The sequence below is a fragment of the Lissotriton helveticus genome, chromosome 3_1 (assembly GCF_964261635.1).
Source record: "Lissotriton helveticus chromosome 3_1, aLisHel1.1, whole genome shotgun sequence".
In the NCBI taxonomy this organism is placed as follows: domain Eukaryota; kingdom Metazoa; phylum Chordata; class Amphibia; order Caudata; family Salamandridae; genus Lissotriton; species Lissotriton helveticus.
Genome location: NC_136061.1, coordinates 1,059,539,072 through 1,059,566,022, shown reverse-complemented (window position 1 = coordinate 1,059,566,022; position 26,951 = coordinate 1,059,539,072).

Below are 26,951 nucleotides of genomic sequence, written 5' to 3'. Positions count from 1 at the left end.
TGTATGTGTTTTGAATACAGCATATGTGCAGGACTGTATGGGTGGATGAGTGTGTATATGTGTATGTTAGTGAGTGAATCACTGTCTCACTAGTGTCTTTATCAGTAACTACATATGTTTTAATCTAGTATATGTGAATATTGATGTATATAAGTGAGTATATGTGAGAGTGAGGGATTGTAAGAGTTCCTGTTTAAATAAGTATGTGTTTCTATAAGTGATTGTTTAATTGAGTAAGTATGTGTAAGTTTCCTTAGAAGTAAAGTGGTAGTGTGTGTATAGCTGTATATGCAAATAAATGGATGTTTAATAGTTTATTTGCATGTGTGAGTATGTGTGAGAGTATCTTTTGGATGACTGTCGTTGTGTAACAGGATATATAGGTGTATCACTATATATGATGAGTGAGTATATGTATGAGTGACTACATAGAACTGTTGGTGAATGAGTGGATGTGTATATAGATGGTGGAATTACTGAATTGGTTGTTGTAACTGGTATGGTATCTCCATTTTAAAAAAAATTTTTGTTTATATTTTTGAATATGTGTTTCAAAGTTTACATTACAGTGAAAGGAGGTCTGTCACTCTGTCACAAGGATGGTGTCATCAGTGATGTCATGAGTGATGTCACTGACCATGTCATGAGTGATGTAATATGTGACGTCATCAGCAGTGCATTGCACGCGCAAGTTATAGTGAGTCCAACTAACTATAACGTAGGAATTTTATTGGTTTTATGCGAGTAAAACTTCCAGCTAACTATAACTGGTGTAAAACCTATGGTTTTTTCAGTGAATTTAATAGGTTTTTTAATTGCTAATTCCTAACTATAACTGGTGTGAAACCTATGGTTTTTTCAGTGAATTTCAATGGTTTTTTAATAGCAAATCTTTATAGGTATAAAAAATAATACATTTTAAAACAAATTTTATATTGTATATTTATGGCAATTTTTTTTTATTTTTAACTTGGGGCGCGCCCTGGGGCACGTACCGGGGAGCGTCCCGTTAGAGCAATTCTTGCGAACGAAAACAACATCGTGACATTTCGCGTAGACGCGTGATGCGTCATATGACGCACAGTGTAAGCGCACCCGAAGCACGCGTGCGCATACGATCGCGGCGCGGCCTGGGGCACGTACCGTGGAGCGTCCCGTTAGCGCTATTCTCGCGAACGAAAACAACATCGTGACGTATCGCGTAGACGCGTGATGCGTCATATGACGCACAGCGTAAGCGCACCTGGAAGCACGCGTGCGCATACGATCGCGGAACGTCTCGACACGCTTACGCCGCGCGCCCCGGTGCGCGCCCTGGAGCGCGACTACGCGTAGCGTAAGCGCGTCTGGTCATGTGACCAGAAAATAACACTTTCTATCGGTGCAGAACAGTTTTGGTTTCCAAATGAGTAAAGCCTGGGTCTTGTGATCTGAAAATAACACTTCTGATTGGTTCAGGACAGTTGTTTTTCCCAAATGAGTAAAGCCTAGGTCTTGTGACCTGAAAATAACACTTCTGATTGGTTCAGGACAGTTTTTTCCCAAATGATGAAAAACCCCACCTTTCTGCCTTATTCTGACTTTGTCCTTTGACTGAGGAAGACCTGTTTCATCTATAGAGACAATTCTTTTGTACTTTGAAGTGGCTACTGTAGCAGCAACAGCTGGAGCATCTGCACCACCACCACCACCACCACCATCACCAAGAGGACCACCACAACAATACATTGGTGGTGAAGAAGAGGAGGAGGAGGAAGAGGAGGAGGAGGAGGAGGAGGGGAGAAGATGGCTGCCTGAACAAAATACCCCATACAAGCCAAAAGAACACATTGTATGGGAGTTTTTTTCACTCCCAAAGGGCAAGAAAAAAGTGAATGCGGCCAAGGTAACTTGCCTAATCTGTGGCGAACAACTCTCAAGGGGAAATCCAGACAAACAATATTCATTTGGTAATAATACCATGATTCGACATATGACCCGGAAGCATCCTAACAACTATTCTCAAGCAGAGATCAGGGAACTGGCCAGTCACATCCCCCAGTGTTCAAGGACCAGCTCCAAACGAAAGCAACCCACTCCATCGGGACCAGATACAACGGAGACGATGCCTTGTATTCAGCCACGATTTGCAGATTTTAGAATCACATGTATTGCATGTGGCAAGCTCATCGCCTATGGTGAACAGAGCATGAAGCTCGTCGTCCTTGCTGGTGACAATCACAAATGCCCCAAAAAACAGTAATTTTTTCCGTTTCTTGTTTTTTACTCCTGTTGAGCCATTTACAATTCCCTGTTTTTTGTTTCTCCCCATAAAAAATACAAAAAAAATATAAAACTGTTTTGAAAAGCCAAAAAAAGTACAAAATGTTCAAAAAACATTAAAAAAAATATAAAACAACAAAAAGAAGAAAAAAACCAGTTCTTTTTAGAACTACCTTCCATTTATAAAAATAAACCTATATTTTTAATGAATCACTGTCATTTTTTTTTTCTTAGGGTACGCGTACCGGGGCGCACCCCCCAAAAAAATAGAATTTTTTTTTTTATGAAGGAGTTACCATGAGGGAAGAACACAAAGAGAGTAATGTTAAGAGAAAGAGAGCTACAGGATGACCACAGAGGGATTGTTTATTACATAGTAAAAAACAGAGAAGGTGTAATAGGGTGAAAGTGAGAAAAGTAAAATGACTAAAGGAGCGAAAGAAGGGAAAAGAGAGAGGAAGAAGACTAAAGTAGAGATAGTGGGAGAATGTGAGTGGGTGTTGAAAGAAAAAGAAAGGACAGTAAAAAATTGAGAATGAAGGGTAGTGGCGTAACCGCGATAAATGAAGAACGGTGAGTGAGGGTAAGAAAAGACCAGTTAGTGTAAGTAGAGAGGGGTGAAAGAGGGTGAAAAATTGAATTAGGATAAGACATGGGGAGTGACAAAGAGAAAGGACAAAGAGAGTAAAGAAAACAGTACCTGAATGGATTTGAGTGAAACAGCAAAGAAAGATAAGTAATGCAGGGTGTATGACTTATAGGGAGTCAGTGGTTGTAGGTCGGGGTGTGGGTGTGTAAGGTGTGTCTGTGGGTGTGGGTGTGTGGGGTGTTTTGGTGTGGGTGGAGGTGAGGGTGTGTTAAGTATGTGTGAGGAGTGTATGGGTGTGGGGTGTATATGTGTGCGATGTATGTGTGTGTATGGAATGTGTGTGTGTGTGTGAGGAGTGTGTGTGGGGGGATTTTTTGTGTGTATGAGGTGAAAACCTTTTTGCATTTGCCACACCCTAACCTCATAATTCTGCACTGTGGTGGAAATGACTTAGGCACTTTGACTGGGGTAGGTCTGGAAATGCTTTTAAAGGACACCTTTGAACAATTGATGGCATCTTTTCCTCAAACTGCCTTGGTATTTTCCAATATATGCCAAAGACAGAAATGGAAGTGGTCCAACCAATTTTGTCCACAATTTGAGAAAGCACGGAAACATGTGAATAAATCTGTTTCTGCTTACATGAGAGACTATGGAATGGGTTCAATATACAACAACAACTTGCGTTACAACATGCAAGATATCTACAGAGGAGATGGTGTGCACTTCTCAGATGAGGGGAATAGAATATTCCTCCTGAATTTAAGACTGTGCATTGGTACCTACTTGTAGGTACCTATATCAGCCACAGAACCCAAAAGCCCTTTTCAGGGCTACTCTATCTCTAATCACTCCAAATGATTATCTTTTTCTAACTTTTTTCACTATTTTTCACCATAGTACGCTCCCCGGTACGCTTCCCGGTGCGCGTACCGGGCGCTCCCCCGCGAAAATTAAAAAAAAAATTAAAAAAAATTGGGGCCTATATGGGCCTCCTAAGACCCCCTCAGAAAACCTAGAGGGTCAGGGAGTGCCTACCGTGCCCCCTTATACCCATTCCCAACGTTGTTTGTCCTCCATTTTCTATCTCAAATCTACCGAAACACAAAATGGAGGACTCCCGTAGCGCTGCCGGTGCGCGTACCGGGGCGCGCCCCGGTAAGCGCTCCCAAAAAAATGGTAAAAGTTAATTTACATAAAAACCTTTGGAGACACGTTCACCAAATATAGAATAGGCCATACTACATACCAGTCCCTACCATTTTCCTAAATTTGGTGGAATTCCATTGAGCCATTTAGCCTGTGGACCTCTCTAAATATCCTGAGGTGAATTACTTCACAAAAACACATCTGAAGTATTAGAATTTACAACCAATTAAAATGTTACTTTCATTTTCTACTATTATTTCATGACATTTGATTGGTTATGTACATAAATATATATAAACAAAGAGAGGGAAACACAGCCATTTTGACTACTACTTCCTGAAGTACATTTCAAAAGCATTTCCACTGAGAACTTAAACTTCTTTTTGGAAGGTAAGATGTTATTTTGAAAACTGAAGTATGTTGTGCACTTTAAGTTAATTTGGAAAACATTTTCTGATAGTTATATACTATCCCTCTGTAATAGTTATAGATTGAGATACGCTTCTCTGTTATAGTTATGGATGGAGTTAGGCTTGTCTTGTATAATTATGAATTTACTTAGGCTTCATGATATACACTTTTTTATATTTCTACTTCCAGCCTGATACCATACACTGCCCAAAGATAACTTCACTGTTAAAAAATCAAAACTACCTGTATGAACTTAAACCCAACAGTGCCCTATCTCTACTGATATATTTATTTTTTATGCAAATTACAGCAAGAAAATGGAAGGAGAGAAATATATTTCCTTTGAAATTGTACTGGAGAGCAACAATGAACAAGTTATTGAACCCAATGAAGACTTAGAATTCATGGATCAATCACAGGACTATGAATTAGTTCAATGTGTGGAAGCTGTAGATTTGCTAATTCAAAATGAGGACGTTTCCGACAATCTGTTAATGGAAGTTATGTTAAATTTGGAAAAAAAATCTGAAAAATAAATTTATATTTAATAATTCTAAACTTGTTTCAGACATTATTGATTTTTATATGTAATTCATAAACTAGTACCAAATTGATTATAATGTAAAGTCAGATTTATAGCATACTGTGCAACTTTTTTATGTTACATAGTAATTTTGCTCATAGATACTTCCTTTCTCCCAATATATTATCTCCAATGTCTATTTGACATCTCTTTTTCATCTCCTGCCTCCATGTTGTTTCTGCTTTCCTGACAGACTATGATGTGGATTCCATATAGCACAATAACTTCTGTAACAACATGCAAGATATCTACAGAGGAAACGGGGTTCATTAAATTTAAGACTCAGCATTGGTACCTACATGTTGGTACTTAAAACACCCAAAGAACACAACAACTCTATGCAGAGCTACCCTACCTCTAATCACTTTAAATTATTATTTTCCTGTTTCACTGGGTTTTTCCCAAAGTACGCTCCCCGGTACGCTCCCCGGTGCGCGTACCGGGCGCTCCCCCCGTGAAAACCGAAAAAAAAAATATGTTTTACCCGAGGGACCCTTTTATGGCCCCCACATCAAACCTAGGGGATCGCGGGGGTCTACCCTGCCCCCTTTTGGTTATTTCCCCCTTTGTTTTTACCACCTCTTGTGTCTCGATCCTACCGAGACACAAGATGGCAGCCGCTCCAGACTGTTTCGAATGTTTACAGACACCCGAGAGCCAATCAGCTTTCCGTGCGCAAGTCGCGTGGCGCGCCCGGAGCGCTCCCCGGTGCGCGTACCGGGGCGCGGCTATAGATATATACATTTTTTTGAACCTAAATTACTCAGAATCCTCTCGAGCACATATCTTGAGACATAGCAAAGGCACATCGGGCTACCAGTCCCTACAATTTTGCCAAGTTTGGTGAAAATCCATTCAGCCGTTCGAGCTAAAAGTGCGACCGACCGCCCTATGGAAATTAACATGGGGAAAACACATTTTGGGACCCCCCTTTTATTTGGCCCTGTGGGCGGGTCCCTTTGGACATGTTTACTTGGCTGATGCACAATAAATCGTTTGGAAGCAGACCTTGACGGATGGTGATTTTTTCACAATGAGAGCACGCGTGCTGTTTTATGGCATGGTGGAACGTATATATATATATATATATATATGTATATATATATATTCACTGAAAAAAACATAGGTTTCACACCAGTTATAGTTAGGCATTAGCATTTGAAAAACCTATTAAATTCACTGAAAAAACCATAGGTTTTACACCAGTTATAGTTAGCTGGAAATTTTACTCGCATAAAACCATTGAAATTCCCACGTTATAGGTAGTTGGACTCACTATAACTTGCGCGTGCAATGCACTGCTGATGACGTCACATATTACATCACTCATGACATGGTCAGTGACATCACTCATGACATCACCGATGACACCATCCTTGTGACAGAGTGACAGACCTCCTTTCACTGTAATGTAACCCTTGAAACACATATTCAAAAATAGAAACTAAAATTTTCAAAAAAATGGAGATACCCATACCAGTTACAACAACCAATTCAGTAATTCCACCATCTATATACACATCCACTCATTCACCAACAGTTCTATGTAGTCACTCATACATATACTCACTCATCATATGTAGTGATACACCTATACATCCTGTTACACACCGATAGTCATCCAAAAGATACTGTCACACATACTCACACATGTAAATAAACTATTAAACATCAATTTATTTGCATATACAGTTATACACACACTACCACTTTACTTTTAAGGAAACTTACACATACTTACTCTCTTAAACAATCACTTATAGAAACACATACTAATTTAAAAAGGAACTCTTACAATCCCTCACTCTCACATATACTCACTTATATACATCAATATTCACATATATTACATTAAAACATATGTAGTTACTGATAAAGACACTAGTGAGACAGTCATTCACTCACTAACATACACATATACTCACTCATCCACCCATACAGTCCTGCACATGTGCTGTATTCAAAACACATACAAACAGAGAGTCAGTCATTCATGCATCTATGTGCTAAGTAATACCCCCACCAAACCATACAAACACTTATACTGATACTAAGAAAAACATCTAATAACACATATACCTACACATGTAGCTACACACCAACCCATGCAGCCACTTATACACAAAGTGAAACATTAATACATATATTTAAATATTTGAACATTACTCACTAATATTTATTTTTCAGAAAGACACACATTCACTGGATGGTGTCATCAGTGATGTCATGAGTGATGTCACTGACCATGTCATGAATGATGCAATATGTGACATCATCAGCAGTGCATTGCGGGGGCGCGAGTTATAGTTAGCAGAACTTACTATAACGGAGCAATTTCTATGGTTTTGTACGAGTGAAATGTCCAGCTAACTATAACACCCCTATAACACCCCTGAAACCTATGTTTTTTTTCTGTGAATTTCTAAGGTTTTATAAATGCTGATTTCTAACTATAAAGTCTCTGAAACCTATAGTTTTTTCAGTGAATATATATATATATATATATATATATATATGAAAAACACCGCTCCTCCTCTGCACGCTCTGCGCTCGCAGCCCACGCTTCCACGCCAGCAAGTAGAGGACCGGACCAACAAGTCAGCAAGATGTAATTTTTATTTCTACATCACCCACAGAACCAGCGACGCGTTTCGGGCCAAGGTGCCCTTGTTCACGCTGCCATATATAGAACCAACCGCTAAGCAAAACAAAGCGTGGCGCACACACTCTGGATATATTTCAAAATATTTTATTCTGCTCCCATCGGCAGACAAACACGTTTCGGCCATGCTGCCATTCGTCAATGTCAATGTACACACTGTTTTGTCGCAGTTTAGCACACGTCATCTCCCACTGTTTCTTTCTCAGTTGAGACAGAAAGAGGACTGCTCTGCAGCTTTATCTCAATCCACATGAATTTTAACAGCAGCCTTAATGTCACAAGGTATCCAGTAAACATATCTTTTATCTAGAATAACCATGTAATCATAGCTTATCCTATAAGCTCATCTTAGTTTCAATTTTGTAACATTTTTTGCAGATTTTACAATATCTCGCCCTGAATCGGCAATTATAATCTCAACTTTTAAATATATACAGGTTTACTTTTTATATGTGGGATTCTGACATTAATTAAAAACAATCAAAAAGCTGTTTTTATCTTGTCAGTTCATGAGGAGATTAAGACATGAAACTCAGTACAAGTTCTAAATGTTGAGCAAATAATATACTACTTGATGGCACTCATCGTGGCTATCAATCCTCCTTGGTCCACCACACGTCAATTACCATAGAAAAGGCAAACAAAATTTCAGCTAATTCATTACTCATTCACTATCCCCATTAAAGAAAAACACAATCTATAATTCCATTTCATTATAAATACAATTTCTCTTCTCATTATTCAATTTTTTCTCCACTATATCATTACTTTCAAATTGTTTTCATTATCTCTGTCGCTCATCTGTTCTCATTTTATGTTGTTCTATTTATTTTATTTTATTTCATTTTATTTCATTTCATTTTCCAAAGATTTGCAAGATATTAGTTCTTGTTCCCACAGTCTTTAGCCGACATGTATCCACATTTCTTCTTCACAGTTTAGACCAGTAGGGGCTAGGGTGCGGAGTTCTATTATATATTTAGATTCTAACTGTCTGAGAGCTCTTATCCGATCACCCCCTCTCCTGAGGGGCAGAACTCGGTCCAGACATAAGAATTTCAATAAGTTGCTGTTGCTTTTATGCATTTCTGCAAAATTCCTGGCCACGGGATAATTACTATCCTTCTTAGTTATAGCACCCATGTGCTCTAAAATTCTCTTCTTTGTCTGATGTATTGTGCTTCCCACATAAGGTAGGTTGCACGGACACACCAGCAATAGACTGTGAATTCCAAGTTACAATTAAGTAGTTTAGTAACAACTTTGGCTTGTTTACTTCCCGGAACATTATAGGTTTTCACCGTTGCGCTGTTCTTACAAGCCTTCCTTTTAAGCATGGATAAGAACCTTTTACGTAATGCACTAGCATGTCCTTATGGAAAAATTTTGCCTGTAGGTTATGCTAGGCTGTTTTGTTATCTGCTGGCCAATAACCACATCTGCCTCCAGTATGTTTCAAAGTTTTTTTTAAATCTGACGAATCTGTCCTGAATCTGAAGAGAAAGTTAAAATTAGTCTAGTTATATTATCACTGTTCTCTTTTGGGGGTTTATTCAAAAGATCTTCTCTTCTGCGCTCTTCTGCCCTGGCAACAGCTGTATCTAAGACCCACTGCAGATACTCTCTCTGTTTAAAGCGACCCACAGCTTCTTTTGTGGCTATTTTATAATCTTCTTTTGTGATATTGTTTCTTTTTAAACGAAGACACTCACCATACGGAATACTATTCACTAGACATCGCGGATACTGTCTAGTGAAGCGTAGGGTCACATTGCCTGCTGTGGGTTTACGGAACAGTTTGGTCTTTAACATGCCCTCATCAGCTTAGACTAATAGATCTAAGTATGGCACTTCTTTTTCACTGGTGGTACCAGTGAAATGGAGATTCACATCATTACTGTTCAAATTATTGATATATTCTTCTAGCTCTTGTCTACTACCTGTCCAGGTGATGAATATATCATCAATGAAGCGGGTCCAGATTCCTATTTTCCGTACCCACACTTCATTGGTGCCCGCCTAGGCCACGTGGTTCTCCCACTAGCCCACAAATAAATTTGCGTAGCTGGGGGCAAAGCTCGTGCCCATCGCAGTACCCTGCCTCTGGATGTGCAATTGCTCTCCAAAGGTGAAAATGGTGTTATTCAAACAGAATGATAAAAATTGTATAATCATTTGATTGTGTTCTGTGTATTTGAGTGGTCTGGTTTTTAAAAAGAATTTAACAGCCTCTTCTCCCTGACCATGGTTAATACATGTGTACAAGCTGGTGATATCAAGAGTAACAAGCAGAAAAGATTCTTCCCAGCTGGTATTTGCAATCAGCTTAATAAAATCAGTACTGTCTTTGATATAAGATACAAAATCAAAGACGAAAGGGCAAAGGACATTGTTAACCAAATTTAAGGTATTCTCCAAAAGACTACCCATTGAAGAGACAATTGGTCTCCCAGGGGGTCTTTTGTTGTTTGTATGCAATTTTGGTATATGGTAAAAGATTGGCGTGACAAGGTGATCTATTTTGATGAAATTATACTCATCTTGACGAAAAATCCCCTTATTTTTTACAAAAATCAATCATTCCATAAAACTCAAGAATGCTTTGATTGTAATCTTTAGTAGAGATTTTTTCATAACAAACATGATCATTTAATTGCCTCAAAGCTTCCATTTCATAAGAGACACTGTCCTGAAGAACAATGTTCCCGCCTTTGTCTGAAGGCTTTATTACGATGGACAGATCTTCCTGTAAGGCTTTAATCGCTTGACATTCTTCCAGGGAGATATTTTGATGTTGTTGCTTCGTTTCCTTTGGATTATTTCTCAATTTATCCAGATCCTTAATCACCATCTCGTGGAAGCTATTGATCATAACAAATGCAGTTCTCAGAATGAATCTTGATTTTTGCTTTAAATTACTCCTGTCTGCATTATGTCACTCTGTTCAAGAAACTCTGTGTCACTCACTGCTTGTGTTATATTTTCACCCTCTAGTTCCTCTCTTAAACCATGAAGAGCTCTCAAGGATGGTAGTTCACTACCAGTCAATAGATCCATCGGGTCAATTATCCAGTCTGGATCCCTCTGAGTTTTCGATGTTTTCCCATGAAACATTTTCTTCAATTTCAGTTTGCGTATAAAAAGATAAAGATCAATACATGTCTGGACATAGTCCCATTTATTTGTTGGACAAAATGACAGTCCCTTCCATAGTACCTGTTCTTCCATCTGCGTTAATTTTTGTTTTGACAGGTTTACTATGGTTAGGTCCTCTTGATTCACTTTTTGTTTGTGCCCCTTTTGCTCCTTGTGACCCTCAAGGTGTATTGTACATTTACTTTTTTGCCCCTTCTTGTTTTCCTTTTTCTGATTCTGGGGGTCTTGTCCTCTGTGGTAGTTGGCGCCATGACTGTTGGATTACTTGGTATTCCTGGGGAAAACTTACTCTTCCTACTACATTATCTGTCATATTAGATGCTCCTTCTGATTCTGATTGCTCTGTTTCTGTTTCTGATCCCGATGTTTCTCTTGTTGTCGCAACATTTATTTTTCTTTCCTCTTGAATTGATTTTCTTGGAAGATCAAATTTTTTAGCAAATGTCAGGACCCTGCCTGATTAATAATGATGTCAAATTTTTCGTGTTCGCGTTTTCTTATTACCTCTTTATATTTAATTAGACGTTGTTTTATTTGCTGTCTTAGAGTTTCTGCTGGTTCTTTTGCTGAATCCTCAGCAATCAACTCTTCTATTCTCCTTATTTCTTCCATTAGTTTTGCACTGTCACTGATCGCGTATTTTATCAAAATTTCTACCATACCCTTTGCTGATCATGTAGTATGATCTGACTATTCTAATAATAAATTAGGGTCTGGGTTTTCATATGATGGCACTGTATATATTCTTAAACCTCGGGGAATGCGATCGGCTTCAAGATAGCGTTTTAGTGATGTTGATTCCCACCACTTTTGTACTTCTTTTTCATATGTTTTTTCCAATAGTTGAAACAATCCTTTTAATGAGTTCGGGCCCACACTGCGCCCTTGTTTGCCTTTTTCATTTATGCCCTCATTTGCTCCCACTGTAAAAACCGAGGCAGCCGCCTCCAGTCTTTCCTCCTCACTAAACATTGTTACGATTGACTTGGATGTTATCGCAAATTTCAAATAAGGTCCGCTATCGCCACTTTTCCCAGGCGATGCGAGTAATCCTGTTGACAATTCAAAAGAGAACACCCAACCAGAAAGCTTATGAGCGTATCCACTGTAATGGCACGTTAGGCTTACCAGAGCTGGTTCTCGATAGACTTGCGCGTCCTCTGACCCGGTTGCCTCCGATTCTGGTCCAGTTCTGGTTTTCCGTCTTGGCCCGATACAAAAAAAAAGGCGACTTAAAGTCACATGGAGAAATACTCCATGGGCTTCGGTGCTAGGTCAGGTAGGTGCTGAGAGGCTATATTTTTGCCACAAAACTCCCGTGACCATACAGGAATATCGTCACGGGAGTTTTGTGGCAGAAATGTATTTCTCCATGTGACTTTTTGTCGCCTCTAGGAGCCAATCATTTAATTAGTTGAAGCTTAGAAGTTGTTTTACACAGCGCAAGCCCGCTTCTTTCACATGGGGGGCTAATATCCCCTTATCACCTTCACTCTTCACTTCACTATTTATTACTGGTCCTGAGAAAGTGCCAAGGATCGTTACGACCGTCTAGGCGCGAAACATGTCGAACGTACCTTTTTAGCTACCAAGGGTACATCATTGCCCAGAGACGTAACGCACAACTTTCTGCTTTTTTAGTATGGCAAAGGGACTGACACAGTAAAAAGTTTTCTCCGCTCTGGTATCCTTTAGCAATTTTTATCATTATTCACACATACATTCACTATGCACATGGGACTCACTCCATCAACACACCCGCATTCATCCAACAGCTGTTCTCTTAAAAGATCTCTGCTAAATTGACCCTTCGGGGGACCCGTTGGGCATTGCAGCACCGGCCCGACGAGGAGCAAACGCCTGATGATCAAGCATTACATCCTTCGGGGTGTGTGAGGGCAACGAGAGACAACTTTGGTTCTCCCCCCCTGCAAAGTGGATCCTAGACCTAGTCCTATCAATTTTCTTCTTTCACCTGTTTCTTTCTTCCCTTATTGGTGTGAGGGTAACACTCTCACACCCACACCTATGGAACAGTGACCCCCTTTTTGGTTTGACGACTTGATAGTGAAGCACAAGCACTGGACCTTAATCAGCTCCTGGTCCCCCTTCTCCCCCTTTGATATTGTAAAAATAAATTTAACAAAATGTGGAATTTTATTTAAGAAGTGAACAATAAAATTGTAACGATTAAGGGCTATTAGTTCTTAAGAACAGTAAAGAAAATGAGAGAAAAAATTATGATGGTGCAAGTATGAAAAGACAGACTTATGGGCATATTATCAAGAACGGCGATAATGGGCTTGATAATATGCCCTTGTGAATTCCCATAGAAGCCCAGGTTCACACCAGAACCTGGGCTTCTCTGGGAATTCACAAGGGCATATTATCAAGCCCATCATCGCTGCTTTAGCGGCAGTTTCCTGCCACTAAAGTGGTGTTAATTTAACGCCGTTCTTGATAATATGCCCCTTAGTTGGTTCCAGTAAGATTGTTCTGAACCCTCAAATGAACATCACTGAGCTCAAGACTGCAAATTAGTTGTTCATGCCTGTGATTTCAGGGATTACCTTTTGTAATATTTTTTAAATTTTAAGGGCTTAATTCTCACTATTCACAAAAATATTAACAATAAAGTTTGTCCCCACTCCTTTTGTTTCCTTTGTAGCCGTGCTTCCTTTCCCCACTGCCTTTGGCAGTCTATGACTTGCTTTCTCTCATATGTTTTTTTCTCAATTTTTATCTTTTTCTAATGTTTAGGTAGAATCCATATATACCACTCGAATATTTTCTTCTTCATTTGAGGAATCTCTATGACTGGCATGAATAGCACATACTTTGCTACTGGCTCTTTTGAGTTTAAATATTTTATGAGTGAACAGCCTCTTCTCGGCTTATGTACTAATGTTATGAGACTTTCTCTATCATCATGACTTTGCATCAAATGTATTGAGGTACATTATGATTTCTTGCAGCTGTTGGACTTAATGCAATTCTTAATTAACCTGCTCCTTTTTTGGGAACAAGCTACTCATGGTATTATGAACTGTGACTCCTCTCGTTATTACAGACAAGTACAGAAAGGTAGCCTCCAGCATTTGAGGACGCATCAATAGAAAATGACTATGCAGATCAAGAATCACTATTGTTCACTTGCTGATCCGCATGAATTGTTCCTGTCTTGTGCTTCAACAAACGAAAACTTATACGTGCATTCCAATGTCAACACATATCTTAACTTTTTCCATAAGAAATATGCAAGTTGGAAATGGCCCCATTGTTATTCATTTTTGTGATTTATGAACGCATGCTTTGCTTACAGATGTTACGGAGTGATATGACTTCTGATAGGTGCACAGTGCGAAAACGTCCATGAAAGACCTATGTAAAAAACGCATCCACTTTGAAAAAATATTTAACCTGGAATTTTCTATTTCTGGATAATTTTGTTGAATATTTTGATTTGATTGAAACATTTTGAAAATTGGGACAAGGTACTATTTTTCTCCAGAAAGTATCTACGAACGGGAGACTGGCATATGGATGTCCCATGCAATGTGTTTTATTATTTACCATTTAATTGGTACCTAATTTAAATTTTTTATAAGGATTAGGGTTTGAGTGGTCCCACTGAGATGTAAACAAACTTCACTTAAGAGAGATAGAAAGACATATTCAATTGATGTATTTATTGAATGACATATCTCAATAGATGTGTATGTATGCAATGCTGTATTAGCAAACAGAATAGAGAGAAAATTAAATTCATAACTGCACTGTTGGAACATGGCCCTCTCTGAAGGGCCACCCCAAATCTTTTGCCTTCCTCTTCCGGCTGAACTCTTTTTGTTGGCCCTAGGACTCTGAGTACTTTACACCACTGTTAATCAGTGCTAAAGTGCACATGCCTCTTCCCTAAACATGTGTGTAATTGGTGTATACCTGATTGAAATATTTAGTTTACTTGTAAGTCCCTTGTAAAGTGGTATATCATATACCTAGGCTCTGAAAATTAAATGCTACTAGTGGGCATGCAGCATTGATTGTGCCACCTATAGAAGTAGCCTTTCAACCCTGTATCCAGCCTGCCAATGCAGTGCCTGTGTGTGCAGTATACTGCCACTTCAACTTGGCATTTGAAACTACAAGGCAAACCTTAAACTTCCCTTTTATTACATATATGTCACCCTAGGGTAGGCCTTAGAGAGCCCCAAGGACAGAGTGATATATTAGTAAAAGGTAGTACATGTACTTTTATGTTTTGCGTGTCCTGGTAGTGACACACTGCTTATTTTGTTTTTCATTAGGGATGTCTTTAAACAATCTAAAGCTGTAATTCCTGATTTGAAAGGATTAGCGGCATCATGTTTCATGTCTTTGGATTGGTAATGATAAATCTTCTTTAATGGGGAAGTTGAATTTAACATTGTTGTTTTATAAATGCCACATTTAAAAAGTGGACATTTCTCTGCTCTTACTGCTCTGTGTGCCTTGCAACCTGTCTCCAATACACTTCTGCAGTGGGTGACCATCTTTTGAAGTCACCAGTCGCCGCCTCTGCCTTGGAAGCTGCAGTGGTGAGGGAGGGGGGGGAAGGGCAGGGGTAATGGTGTTGTGTTGCACTATAATTAAAGAAAATAAGTTACCTCCCGCCGCCTCTCCTGCAACCTCTTCCTGGCTTCCTGTGAAAACAGGAAGCAGGAAGCACCAGGGCGCCGATGCTCCTGCAGCCAATTACTACGCTGCAATGCAGCATTATGATTGTCTGAGCACCGTGACACGACACTCAGCCAGGGGCTGTAGGGGTGGGCATGTTCTCCATGCAGTCTCTAATGCAGCCTGCACAGAGAAGGAGGAAAGTGTGCATGACTGGTTTGGGTGGCCCTGAGGGATGACCAAACAGCCATTGTGCACGTAGGAGTATTGCACCACTCCTCCCCTGCTATACAGCCCTGCTCCACCCCCTCAAGCAAGCTGCTGCAGCAGGACGACAAAATAAAATAATAATATATGTTATTATCACTTTTTTGCCTCTCTTTTCCTGCTCCGAGCCAGTGAGGCGATGCTCCTCCGCCTTAGCGGAGGAGCCACAACCTGAAGTCACCCACACTTCCAAGACACTTTTGGGTATAAGTACTGGGTAACTGACCCTCTAGAAACAGACACTTCTAGGTCCTGCACTGAACCTCTGTCAGACGGACTGCTGTGCTGTTTAAAGAATCAGAACTGATCGGTTTTTACCATAACTAACCGACTTATCCTAATTGCTTCAATTTCCAACACAATAAAAAGTTTGGAGGTGCTGTCAAAAGGCCTTAGCTATACCCATATCCTCACATAAATCCTTACCCTCTTTGTTTACTGAATTAATGCTGACTTTATGCAGCTGATGTTTTTGACTAGAAACAGCTCCCTTACCGCTCTTTAACCAGTGCTCTTTAGTTCTCTATCTTGGACACAATTTTGAATTGTAGTTCTATTGAGAAATTGTGTGTGTTACATTCTTCCAGACCTCATCAAAGGGGATGGGATGCACACCTCACTGCTCAATTCAACCATATTTGCCATTTTAAACCATAATGATCCTCCAAGAATGCGTGCCCACTGGGAGAGTGCCTACCCCTGGGTCACTAGTGAACATACCGACAGTGAGGGGCGACTTTTCACCCCATTTCCCAATCGCACAGCGAAAATTGTGAGTTCACAATTATGTTCCAAAATTATCCTCTATTATACTCCGTTTAGTCCAACATTTTATTCCAGTTCTTGTCCCATGTACTCTGTTTTTCGTTCTTTTAAACGCCACATGCAGGAAATCATGCTGTTTTTAAATGCTTCCAGTATTCAATCTGTGCCCATCCGGACCTCATTCAAGAACACGATGACAACATGATTCGTCTGAAGCAGTTATCTTTATTTCTACCCAATCCATTTCGGGCTTCATGAGCCCTTCTTCTGGGGTAACTACAGATAAACAGTCATTAAAAAACCCACCATTACTTTGGATATCCAGGACATCACAAAATACACAAATCATAATAGGCATGTTACGTGAATATACCTTAATCACATATTATGGGAATAACATTTATTTAAATACCATGTTTTTAGTGTGGTGAAAAATATATTTCTGAGCTCAAAAATGCGTGCCCCAATAAATAAATAAAACAAATTCTACCCCTTCTCTACTCCGTAAACTGTTAACCACACGATTCCCCTCCAACTCCCAAATCTCACTCTTGTAGCTTACACCTCACCGATTTCTCTCCCGTCTGACGGGAAACCTTTCAAGGTCACCATCTCTCACGCATCATTTGCTCATACTCAATAGTGCTTTAACACTCCAACACACCCCAACCGCATCCTACTACGTTCCTACATTCACCCCTGCTGCCAAACATACCCGTCCTATAATAACACTCTACCTCCATTCCTCGCATTTACACATGCCAACCTCCCCATATTCACGCACACAAACCATTTATAAACTACCAGTCTCCTAAACCGTATCTCCTCACATCACCCCATTTCACTCTCAGAGTCAAACCATTTCCAATACACACTCTCACCAGCTAACCACACGTTCTTTCACTTTAAACAATAACCCCCTGTGCTCACATTCAACCCTCAAACTAATCTCCAAACTACTCCACCCGTACCTGTAAAACTGCTTCACATGCTTATAAATGCATGTAAATTAGTCACCTGATGGCCTCAGGGTAGTCGAGGAGCAGTCAGGTGACAAATTTACATGCACTAATGTGGGAGGGGTCACGTTGTTGGGTGACGGTTAAAAATGAGCTGATACATGGGGGTGGTAATACTTTTTCTGCGACGGAGGCTGGGAAAGCACCTGAAGCAGTTTTACAGGTACAGGTGGAGTAGTTTGGAGATTGGTTTGAGGGTTGAATGTGAGCACAGGGGGTTATTGTTTAAAGTGAAAGAACGTGTGGTTAGCTGGTGAGAGTGTGTATTGGAAATGGTTTGACTCTGAGAGTAAAATGGGGTGATGTGAGGAGATACGGTTTAGAAGACTGGGAGTTTAGCACACAGGCCAGGGGGAATCCCACTCTTTGGGATCAGGCCCACAATAGGGCTCTCAGCAATAAAGAGGTAGCGCTCACAAGTTGCTATAATCCAAGAGCTCAAAAAGCAGAGCTGGGCCCAGGCAGGCCGGCTCACAGGGCCCTCCAGCAGAGAGGCAGTCCCTCATGATGGTTCCTCCTGGGGCGGAGCAGGTCCAAGCAGCATCCTAGGACAGCACACTTTCATGGGGTCACCACCCCCAGTATATACAGTATTAATCTTTGTCTGCCCTGGCACAGGGCTTGGGGAACCAGTCTAAACTGGTTCTGGGGGGTGTTGAAGCTCTCTGTTTACCAGGCTTCCAACTTCCTTTGTCAGATTGAGCTCGTTCATCAGACATACCACTGACACACCACAGACAGCAAAGCCAGCATTCACCTAGGCAAGCACAGACCTATTCAGGGTCAGGGGACTACTCCCCCCACTGCTCCAAATGCAGATCTCCTATTCAGCCTAGCGCTGACTCACTCTACCCTCCCTGGAGTCACACACCTCATCAGCCCCTGTCACTCCAGAGCCAGACATGCTATACACATCAGGTAGGCAGACACATAGCACACAGAAATGCCAACTTCTAACAGTGGCATTTCTAAAATAGTGCTAATAAATCTGCGCATGCCATTGTGCAGCATTTATTATTATTATTCCAACCATACCAAACTTGATCATGCTGCTCCTCTCATATCAGGAATTACCACTGAAACACTTAACAGGGAATCCCCAATGCATTCCTAAGAGAGGGCAGCCTCACAGCAGTGAGAAACCAAAATGACTGTTTGTCACTACCAGGACATGTCACACTCTTAAGGTACATGTCCTACCTTTTACCTACAATGCACCCTGCCCATAGGGCTAGCTAGGCCCTACCTTAGGGGTGACTGACATGCTGTAAAAGGGGGGGGGATCAAAGACATGGCACACACTTTAGGTGTCACGTCACAGCGGCAGTAACACTGCTCGCACAGGCCCTGCAATGGCAGAGACCTGAGACAGGTTTGAAAGGCTTCTTTGGTGGGTGGAGCAATCAGAGCTGCAAGCCCACCGGTAGCATTTAATTTACCGGCCCCGTGTATATGAGATACCACATTACTGGGGACTGAAGGGTAAATTAAATATGCCAAACAGATGCAGACCAATCTTACCATGTTTACCACAGAGAGCACACACACTTTACACCGGACAGCAGTTCTAAAGTGCCCAGAGTCCTAGAACCACCAATACCATGTCAGAAAAAAGACTAGGAGGAAGGCAAAAAGTTCAGGGATGACTCTGCAAAAAGGGTCAAGTCCAACAGTCACCTTAGTGGTAGTGTAGGGATAGATTTAATGCTTTCCACTCACCAACCCTAGGTACAGGGAAATGTGGACTCATGGTTTCTGATTTTCTGTATATTACTGCTAGCGTTCATGTTGCACCATCTTAACTGGATACACAGATTTGGGATCATGCTAATTCCTTTTTATTTCTACACACTTGTATTGATGTGTCTTTATGTCCAGTTATTCTTGGCTTTAAAATAAACCTAACTAACCTTATGTAGTTGTCCATGGGTTATTATGTATTTAAAGGAGTTATTGGCAATTCGGTTGTTCCCCTAATGACTTTTCTCCCCTTTACACTTTCATTCTGTGAAAAAGAACCACAGGATTGTAACTCTAGAACAGATCTAGAACATGTGGGGCCTGCCCTTTCAACCTAATTCACAGATATTTTAAGATTAGCCCTTTAATGATGATTCCAGTACTGTGCCCCCTATCAGGGACCACTCTATGCGAAATTTGTTGCACCTAGTGCCCCATTTTCCTATTCTTGCTTTTGTTGCCGGTTGCTGTAACACCGAATGGAGCTTGACAACTGTTAAGTGCAGCTCCTTTACATCCTCCAGTATTTCTTTTGTTGTTTTCTCCCTTACCCCTACTCAACTGGAGATTTTATGAAAGTCTAGATATTGGAGATTAAGGGGAGTTCAATTATGTGGATTTGCCTTCTAGCGCCATCATAGATCCTCTCACCAGAGCTAATATGCCACACATTGTAAGCGCTACAGGGTCATTCTTTTTTTTTTGTCCTCATCAAAGAGATAAAGTGAGTGGTCATAAAACGGTATCATGGCACCCTCTTGAGCCCGTCAAGAGGGGAGACGTAACCCTGTAGATCTCTTTCCACCTCAAGGGTTTTTTAGGGACGCCAACCGCATGACTCTTGGGAAATTTCCAAGGATAGTATCGGGCCCATGGTTTATCCGTAGACCATTTTCCCCAAAAGTCACTTATTTCATGATCATTGGACTTTTGTACTTACTAGGAAGTTGCAGAACTCAAATTATTAGCTCAGTTGTCCCAGAGCCCCCAAAATCGAGTTCTTTTCTTTGCCTTACAACCCATATCCAACATGTGAGTTCTTTTAAGAGAGGACACCCAGTCTAGAAAGTTTGGAGACTTAGGAAAGATCCAATATAGACAGATTTCTCTCCTTGCCAGAAGGATTAAAACAAACCATAGTGAGACTTGGAGATCTGACAGTTTAATATTAATACTGTCTTCAGGTAAAATCCCAAAAATAATTAAAATCAGGCTTACCTGAATTTCTTGGCCCATTACATCTGAAATGGTCTTACCAACTTGCCTCCAGAAGCCCTGGATCTGAGGACACTGCATGAACATGTGCCCGTCATCTGCGCTTCTCAGATGGCATTTCGCAAAGGACTTCTCTCCACCTCCCAGCTTGGAGAGACTCTTCGGAGTCCAATAGGCTCTGTGGAGTGTGAACAGATGATTTCTCCTCAATGATGCAGCCTTCACAACCTTCCACAAAGTACATATAGATACTATATATATAGTATATATATATACTATATTCCAGCGATATCTCATATATATATATGAGATATCGCTGGAAGCCAGTTCTCTTCTCCAGGGCTCCTCCATAGGCAACGGTGACAAATCTCCTTTAATCAGAATCCAGTACCATTTCGCCACTTCTTTTTTTTGGTGGCACAAGACCAAAAACCTGCTCTCCAATTCTTCATTCATAACGCCATCTTTACCCTGATTTGTAACCCAGCAGGAAAGTTGATAAAATTTAAGTCTAGATAAACTTTGATTTGTTTGAGATTTAAGTTTATCCCATGGCAAGAGTTTATCACTCAGTAACTGGCCCCAATTCTGATAACCATTTTCCCATAGAGGGGCTGATACACTGTCATTTAAGCCCTCTGGAGTGCCTGGAGAGTTCCAAATGGGCGCGCTAGCACAGTGGTATGGAATTTTAAGCAGTTTCCTCATCTGGAACCATAGCTCAAAGACCGACCGAAAAAGAAATCCATCGCGCCCTTGTGGTAAGCTATTAGACATAGCTAAGAAGTAAGATGTAAAACTGGTAGATTCAAGAAGAAGGGATCTTATGTTCTTGAAAAGAAAAGCCCAGCTGTAGAACCCGAAATCAGGAATAGCCATTCCTCCAGCTTTTTTCTCACATCTCAATTTCTTCCATGCAATCCTAATCCCTTTGTCAGCCCAGATAAAACTATTTATGTCCGACTGCAATTTTTTTAGAGTGACTGAACTAAATATTAGGGGCATTGCATCAAATATGAATGTCATTGTGGCCAAAACCGACATTTTAACCAAGTTGGAGCGAACATGAATTGATAATGGGAGGTTACGCCAGGATTTCAATAAGGCTCTAATCTCCTTCCATTTAACCTCTAAGTTAACCTGTGCCAATTCGTTGATGTTCTGGGGGATTTGAATACCTAAGTATCTTATTTGATGGCGTACTAAAGGCAAACTAGTTTGCCAAAACCATGACATAATCTCATTTTTTTGGGAGTTAATTTGATTGCCCAATATCTTCCTACAGGGTCATTCTTTTAGGAATGGTCTGTCATGTGTGGGTCCTCTTTTTATTTGGATACTTCATTATGCATTATTGCATATTTAGAAAGTTTATTCTGATGCTCTGAGCATGTCACCTGGTTGTGATCCATCTTTAGTCACACATTCAGTATGCCTGCTGCAGTGTCTGTGATCAATTATTTTACCATATCAGTACCACCTCCTATATTCTGCTGGTAACAAGAGTGAGACATACTACTAGGGGTAGGGATCCTACTCCAGAACTGGATTGAATAAAGTACAAGCACTGTATGGTGCCTCTTAGCATCCATATTGCAGTGCCACTCCACTCCAGCCATGAAGGTGGGGAACTTAGCAGGGAGCCTTACCACCAGCCTTCAGTAGCTTACAATGGTTCTATTCAAGTGTTCTCAGCAGTGGACTCCTCACCCACTGTGGTGCTTATCTGGGACGGTGGGCAACGAAGTCCAGATATTGTGCCCTGAAACCTCAGTTGTGTTCTTCGAGGGTCCAGCACAGCACACTCCACTGCATTTCTCACCATCAGTAGGAGGTCCATCTCTTACATTCCCAGCTAAATTACTGTCCAGAGAACACACGCCATCCGGAGTTTCTTCACATGTAAGGATGTACAGCAATTGCCACATTCCATGTTTTCTCCTCCTCCTCAGCATCGTCAGGCAAATGATTGCTTCTCTGTGTCACAGTCATTCATCTCAGAATTCCTGCATGCCAAACCCACATGTGAAATGCCATAGATTTCAAGCAACAAACACTTCAGTCTTCTGACTGAGACTACAAATTCTCACTCTGCTAGAGGATATTCACAGCTCTGATTTTATGGACTTCACTTTACATCCCAGATAGCAGAGATATGTTGATGGTGCCAAAATACTGCTAGCCAAGCTCACTCAAGGGGGTAGTAATTTGTCAAGCTGTCATTGCTAATGGCATCTAGGGTATGTACCAATGTCAGTGAAAACATTCTTTATGAAAAACGTTAGCGATAATCCTGTGGTGTCCTGGATACATTCTCACCAGGTACAAGAACTTCTCTCTCGCTGGCCATTACATGCTTGCTAGCAAATTGAATCCAAGGGACCTGCAAGTCCTTAATCCACAATGGACATGTGAAACATTTGTGGTGGTTTCAGGCTACTAAGGCCATCAATCAATTTCCTCCTTGAAATGGTCCAAACTAATTGCAGCACAGTGTTAGCTAGGAAAATGCAGCCAACATTAATTTTGACTTCTCATTTGAAGCTTTGTGCATAACATTGGAAACGCCTTGGAATCCCTTCACAAGTAAATACATAAATAGTTCAAAAGGGCTGGACACCAGCAGTCACAATATAGCTGAGTTGCATTTTTGTCAGCAGAATTTATTCTAAGGATATTAGCATGAGGCTTGAATGTCTGCTGAGGACAGGGGAACAGTTGTACTTTTCCCTGTTCAGCAGGGCTTGGAAATGTCCTGCCTTCACTGAAAATATTCTATGTTGAAGAATATGCACATTCTACTGACTGGTTAAAAATATAATGAAAACACTATGTTGATCATTGGTTTTTTCATCAGAAATATTAGTCCAAGTCAGTATTTGTCAATGCTACATCGCCACTTTATTGATACCTGCGTTTCTGTTAGGGTTCTTGGAACTTTTCTCCAGGAATTGGATTCAACTTTCTGAACCCAGTGAGACACAGGGGCATCACCTTGTAGTCACACATTCATCCAGTGTCTGACGCTTATTATTAGAGGGCCCTTGCATTAACAAATACTGACTTGTATGATTTTCCTCACACAAATGAAGTTCATAGTAAAGTGATCTCTAGGTCTGACAAAGCCTGACGACCCATGAGGGCGGAAAGAGTACATCCAAATCATGTTGACAAAATTGAGATAGTAGGATAATTATGACCCATTGACTATACGAATCTCGTTTTAATCCTGCCAGAACTAATCCCTGAATAAATCACATAGATTGAGTATCCAGTCTAGGCAGTTTTAACTGTTTAGTCGGTTGTTGGATCCCTAGTGACTAAAATTCCTTCCTGTTAGACCTGGCATCCTTGGCATGGGTTTTCCCTGTAGTTTTGTCTTTGCCTCCTGTGTGTTTACCCGTGTGTTGGACTTCATTTTTGCTGGTCTAGAGGCTTTGGGCACTTTGCCACTGCTGTTCAGTGCCAAAGTGCAAATGCTCCCTCTGTAAATTGTTGTCATGAATTAGTGTTTCTATAATTGGCTTATTTAGTTTACTGGTAAATCCCTAGTACAGTGCACTGTGTGTGCCCAGGGTCTGTAAATCAAATGCTGGCAGTGGGCCTGCAGCACTGATTGTGCCACTCACATGAGCAGCCTGTAAATGTAACTCAGACCTGCCACTGCAGTGTCTGTGTGCAGTTTGGTACTGCCATGTCACACTGGGACACTTGCCAGGCCCTAACCTTCCCTTTACTTACATGTGCGTCACCCATAAGGTAGGCCCAAGGTACCCCTGTGGGCTGGTTGCTGTGCATGTGAAAGATAGGACATTTCCTGAGGTGTGTAGCATGTCCTGATAGTGAAATACTGCCTATTTTGTTTTTCACGTTTGAATGGATATCTGCACAGTGAATAGAATTGGAGTTTATTTATAACATCTTATAAATATACCTTCCCATTGGGGCAAGATAGGGAGATAAAATTGAGTATGCCTGAACTCAGGACATAAATCTGTGATGTTTACATTCTGTGTTTAAAAACACTACTTTTAGAAAGTAGGTGTTTTCTTGATTAGCCATCCTGTGTGCCTCTGCTAGGTTTGTGTATTGACTTTCTGGCTTTGGAGTGACAGGGGCTGGGGACGTGCATTCTGTTCGGACAGCCACTTGGGGGGGGGTGAGATGTGCCCTGCCTTCCCAGGGTGAGTTAGGACTGGGCTGAATAGATCTGGGCTGCATTCAGAGTAGGGGGAGGAGATTTCTTTCACAACTGAATGCGCCTGGTCTGCTTGGCACAATGCTGTCTCCACCTCCTGCCAGGAAGCTGCACCAGAGAGGACCGAACTGGTTTTGACTGGGCAAAAAGCTTCTCGGCCAACAGAGAACAAAGGAATTTGTGCTATTAAAAGTGGGGCCCACACCCCAGACTTTTGGACTACTTCCGCAATTCAAGAGGAACCTCTGCCAAGGAGAAGAGCTGGAAAAAGTTTAAATTGAAGTACTGCCCCTTTGCTGTTTGCTGTCTGGGGTTGGCCTGCAGTAGCTGTTTTCTGCTGTGGAGAGGACTGTGTGTATATCCTGCTTGTAATGTGTCTCCAAGGGCTTGAAGTAGAGCTTGCCCCCGTTCAAGAGGTCTCAGCAACAGCAAAGACCTCACCATCCTTCTGGGCACCGTCTCTGGAACTCCTGGTTTCTGTTGTCGCAGGTTCTGTGTCGTGAAGGCACCGCAGGAGGTTCTGCCGCACTTCGCACGCATCCTTCGTCTCACCGAGCCGCCTGGACAATCGTCACCAAGCCATTGCTTGCACCAAGTCCTGTGAGCACCACACTCCACCTCGCTTCACCCTGCCTGGAGGTCACCGCACCGTTGCTCTATGACCCGAACATCGACCAGTTGCGACGCCTGCACTTCAACCTGCCAGCATCGCATTGCGCACTCACCCCGAACCAAAAGCCTTGGTCTCACTGACACTGTCTGGATGATCTTCATTGAACCGCTGCCTGCACCTCGTCGCGAGGGCACTGCACCCTGCACCACTTCCATTTTGCAACGGAGCCACAACGGTTTCCCCGGCCAACAAGCACTAACTTGTCAGCTACAATGAAAAAGGTAGTGTTCACAAGTCGGTCAATGATTTAGCAGGCCCATACTAATGCAGTCGGCTGGAACTGTTAGACTCTGTTGTTTTCAGCATCGCAGTAGCCCCGTGCGGAGCTAGCTACTCGAAATAATTTTGTTTTGTGAATATTTCTACAAGTTTAAGGCTTTTCTTGCAAACTGCATATTTTTCAGAACTGTATTGTGGATTTTTGTCATTTTTAGTCTTATTTCGTTAGATAAAGAATTGTTTATTTATCTAAACTGGTGTGGTGTTCATTTGTAGTACTGTCACTGTGTTACTGTATAAATGCACAAATGCTTTACCCACTGCCTCTGGGATAAACCTGACTGCTCATGCCACGCTACCAAGGTGGTCTGCCGGGGTTAGTTTAGGAGTGTATCCCCATTAACCTGACTAGGAAGAAGGGTCCCTACTTGGACATAGGTATAGACCATTGCCAACTAGAGACCCCCCTATTTCTAACACTTCTATAGCTCTACCTGGTATGTACAGATGGAACAGGAGGTGTTGTAGCAGCCCAATGATGAAGCAAGCCAACAGAATGTGGGTGAGGGCATTTCAATAAAACAAATGTAGTGTCCTACTTGAGTGTGGAAGATCTATTATAATTATTCATCAACCTTTGTGTGTTATATAACTTTAGCACGGTGGCTGGTTGACGATTTTTTCTCTTTTCTCTTGGTTGTGGTAGACAGAAGCATGCACATATTTAGTTGTTGTTGGATTTGGTAGAAATAGCAATATTTATAGATATTGAAATCGGAAATATAGGAGACAAAATCATTGTAGGCTAAGATTCAGTACCCCCTTTCGGATTTACCTTCTTTCCAGATCCATCCTAGAAAAATCACTTCCATGCTCAAATGTGACCTTGCCCAAGTGACAGCTGTCTGAATACCAATAATCTGCAAAATCAATATATTGATCGATAGTACTGCTGCCTTTCCAGCCAGTTTAGATGATATGTTAACCCATATTCTAAGCAGACCCAAAGGAAAGATCATGGAGCCCATTTCCCTTGATATATTTAAGAATTTTGAATTGTTCTCTAAGAGAAGGTGTGATACGTTTTTTTCTTCATGAAAAGGCTTGATATTGCCAGTCCTGAAAAAATGGCCTCTTTCAAATTCATGGTGCTAAATAACTAGTGAAATTACTATTCTATGTTTATTGTCAGCCATCTTTGAATTCTGCACCAGTCAATTCGTTACACTACAATCACACGGATGTTCTACCCTTCCTTGGCGATATTCACTTAGATAACTGGGACAGCTCTCTCAACATCCTCGATCTGTCCTCGGCTTTTGACACCGTGACCCACTCTATATTACTGAATAGACTATATGATCTAGGTATTCAGGGCATTCCACTG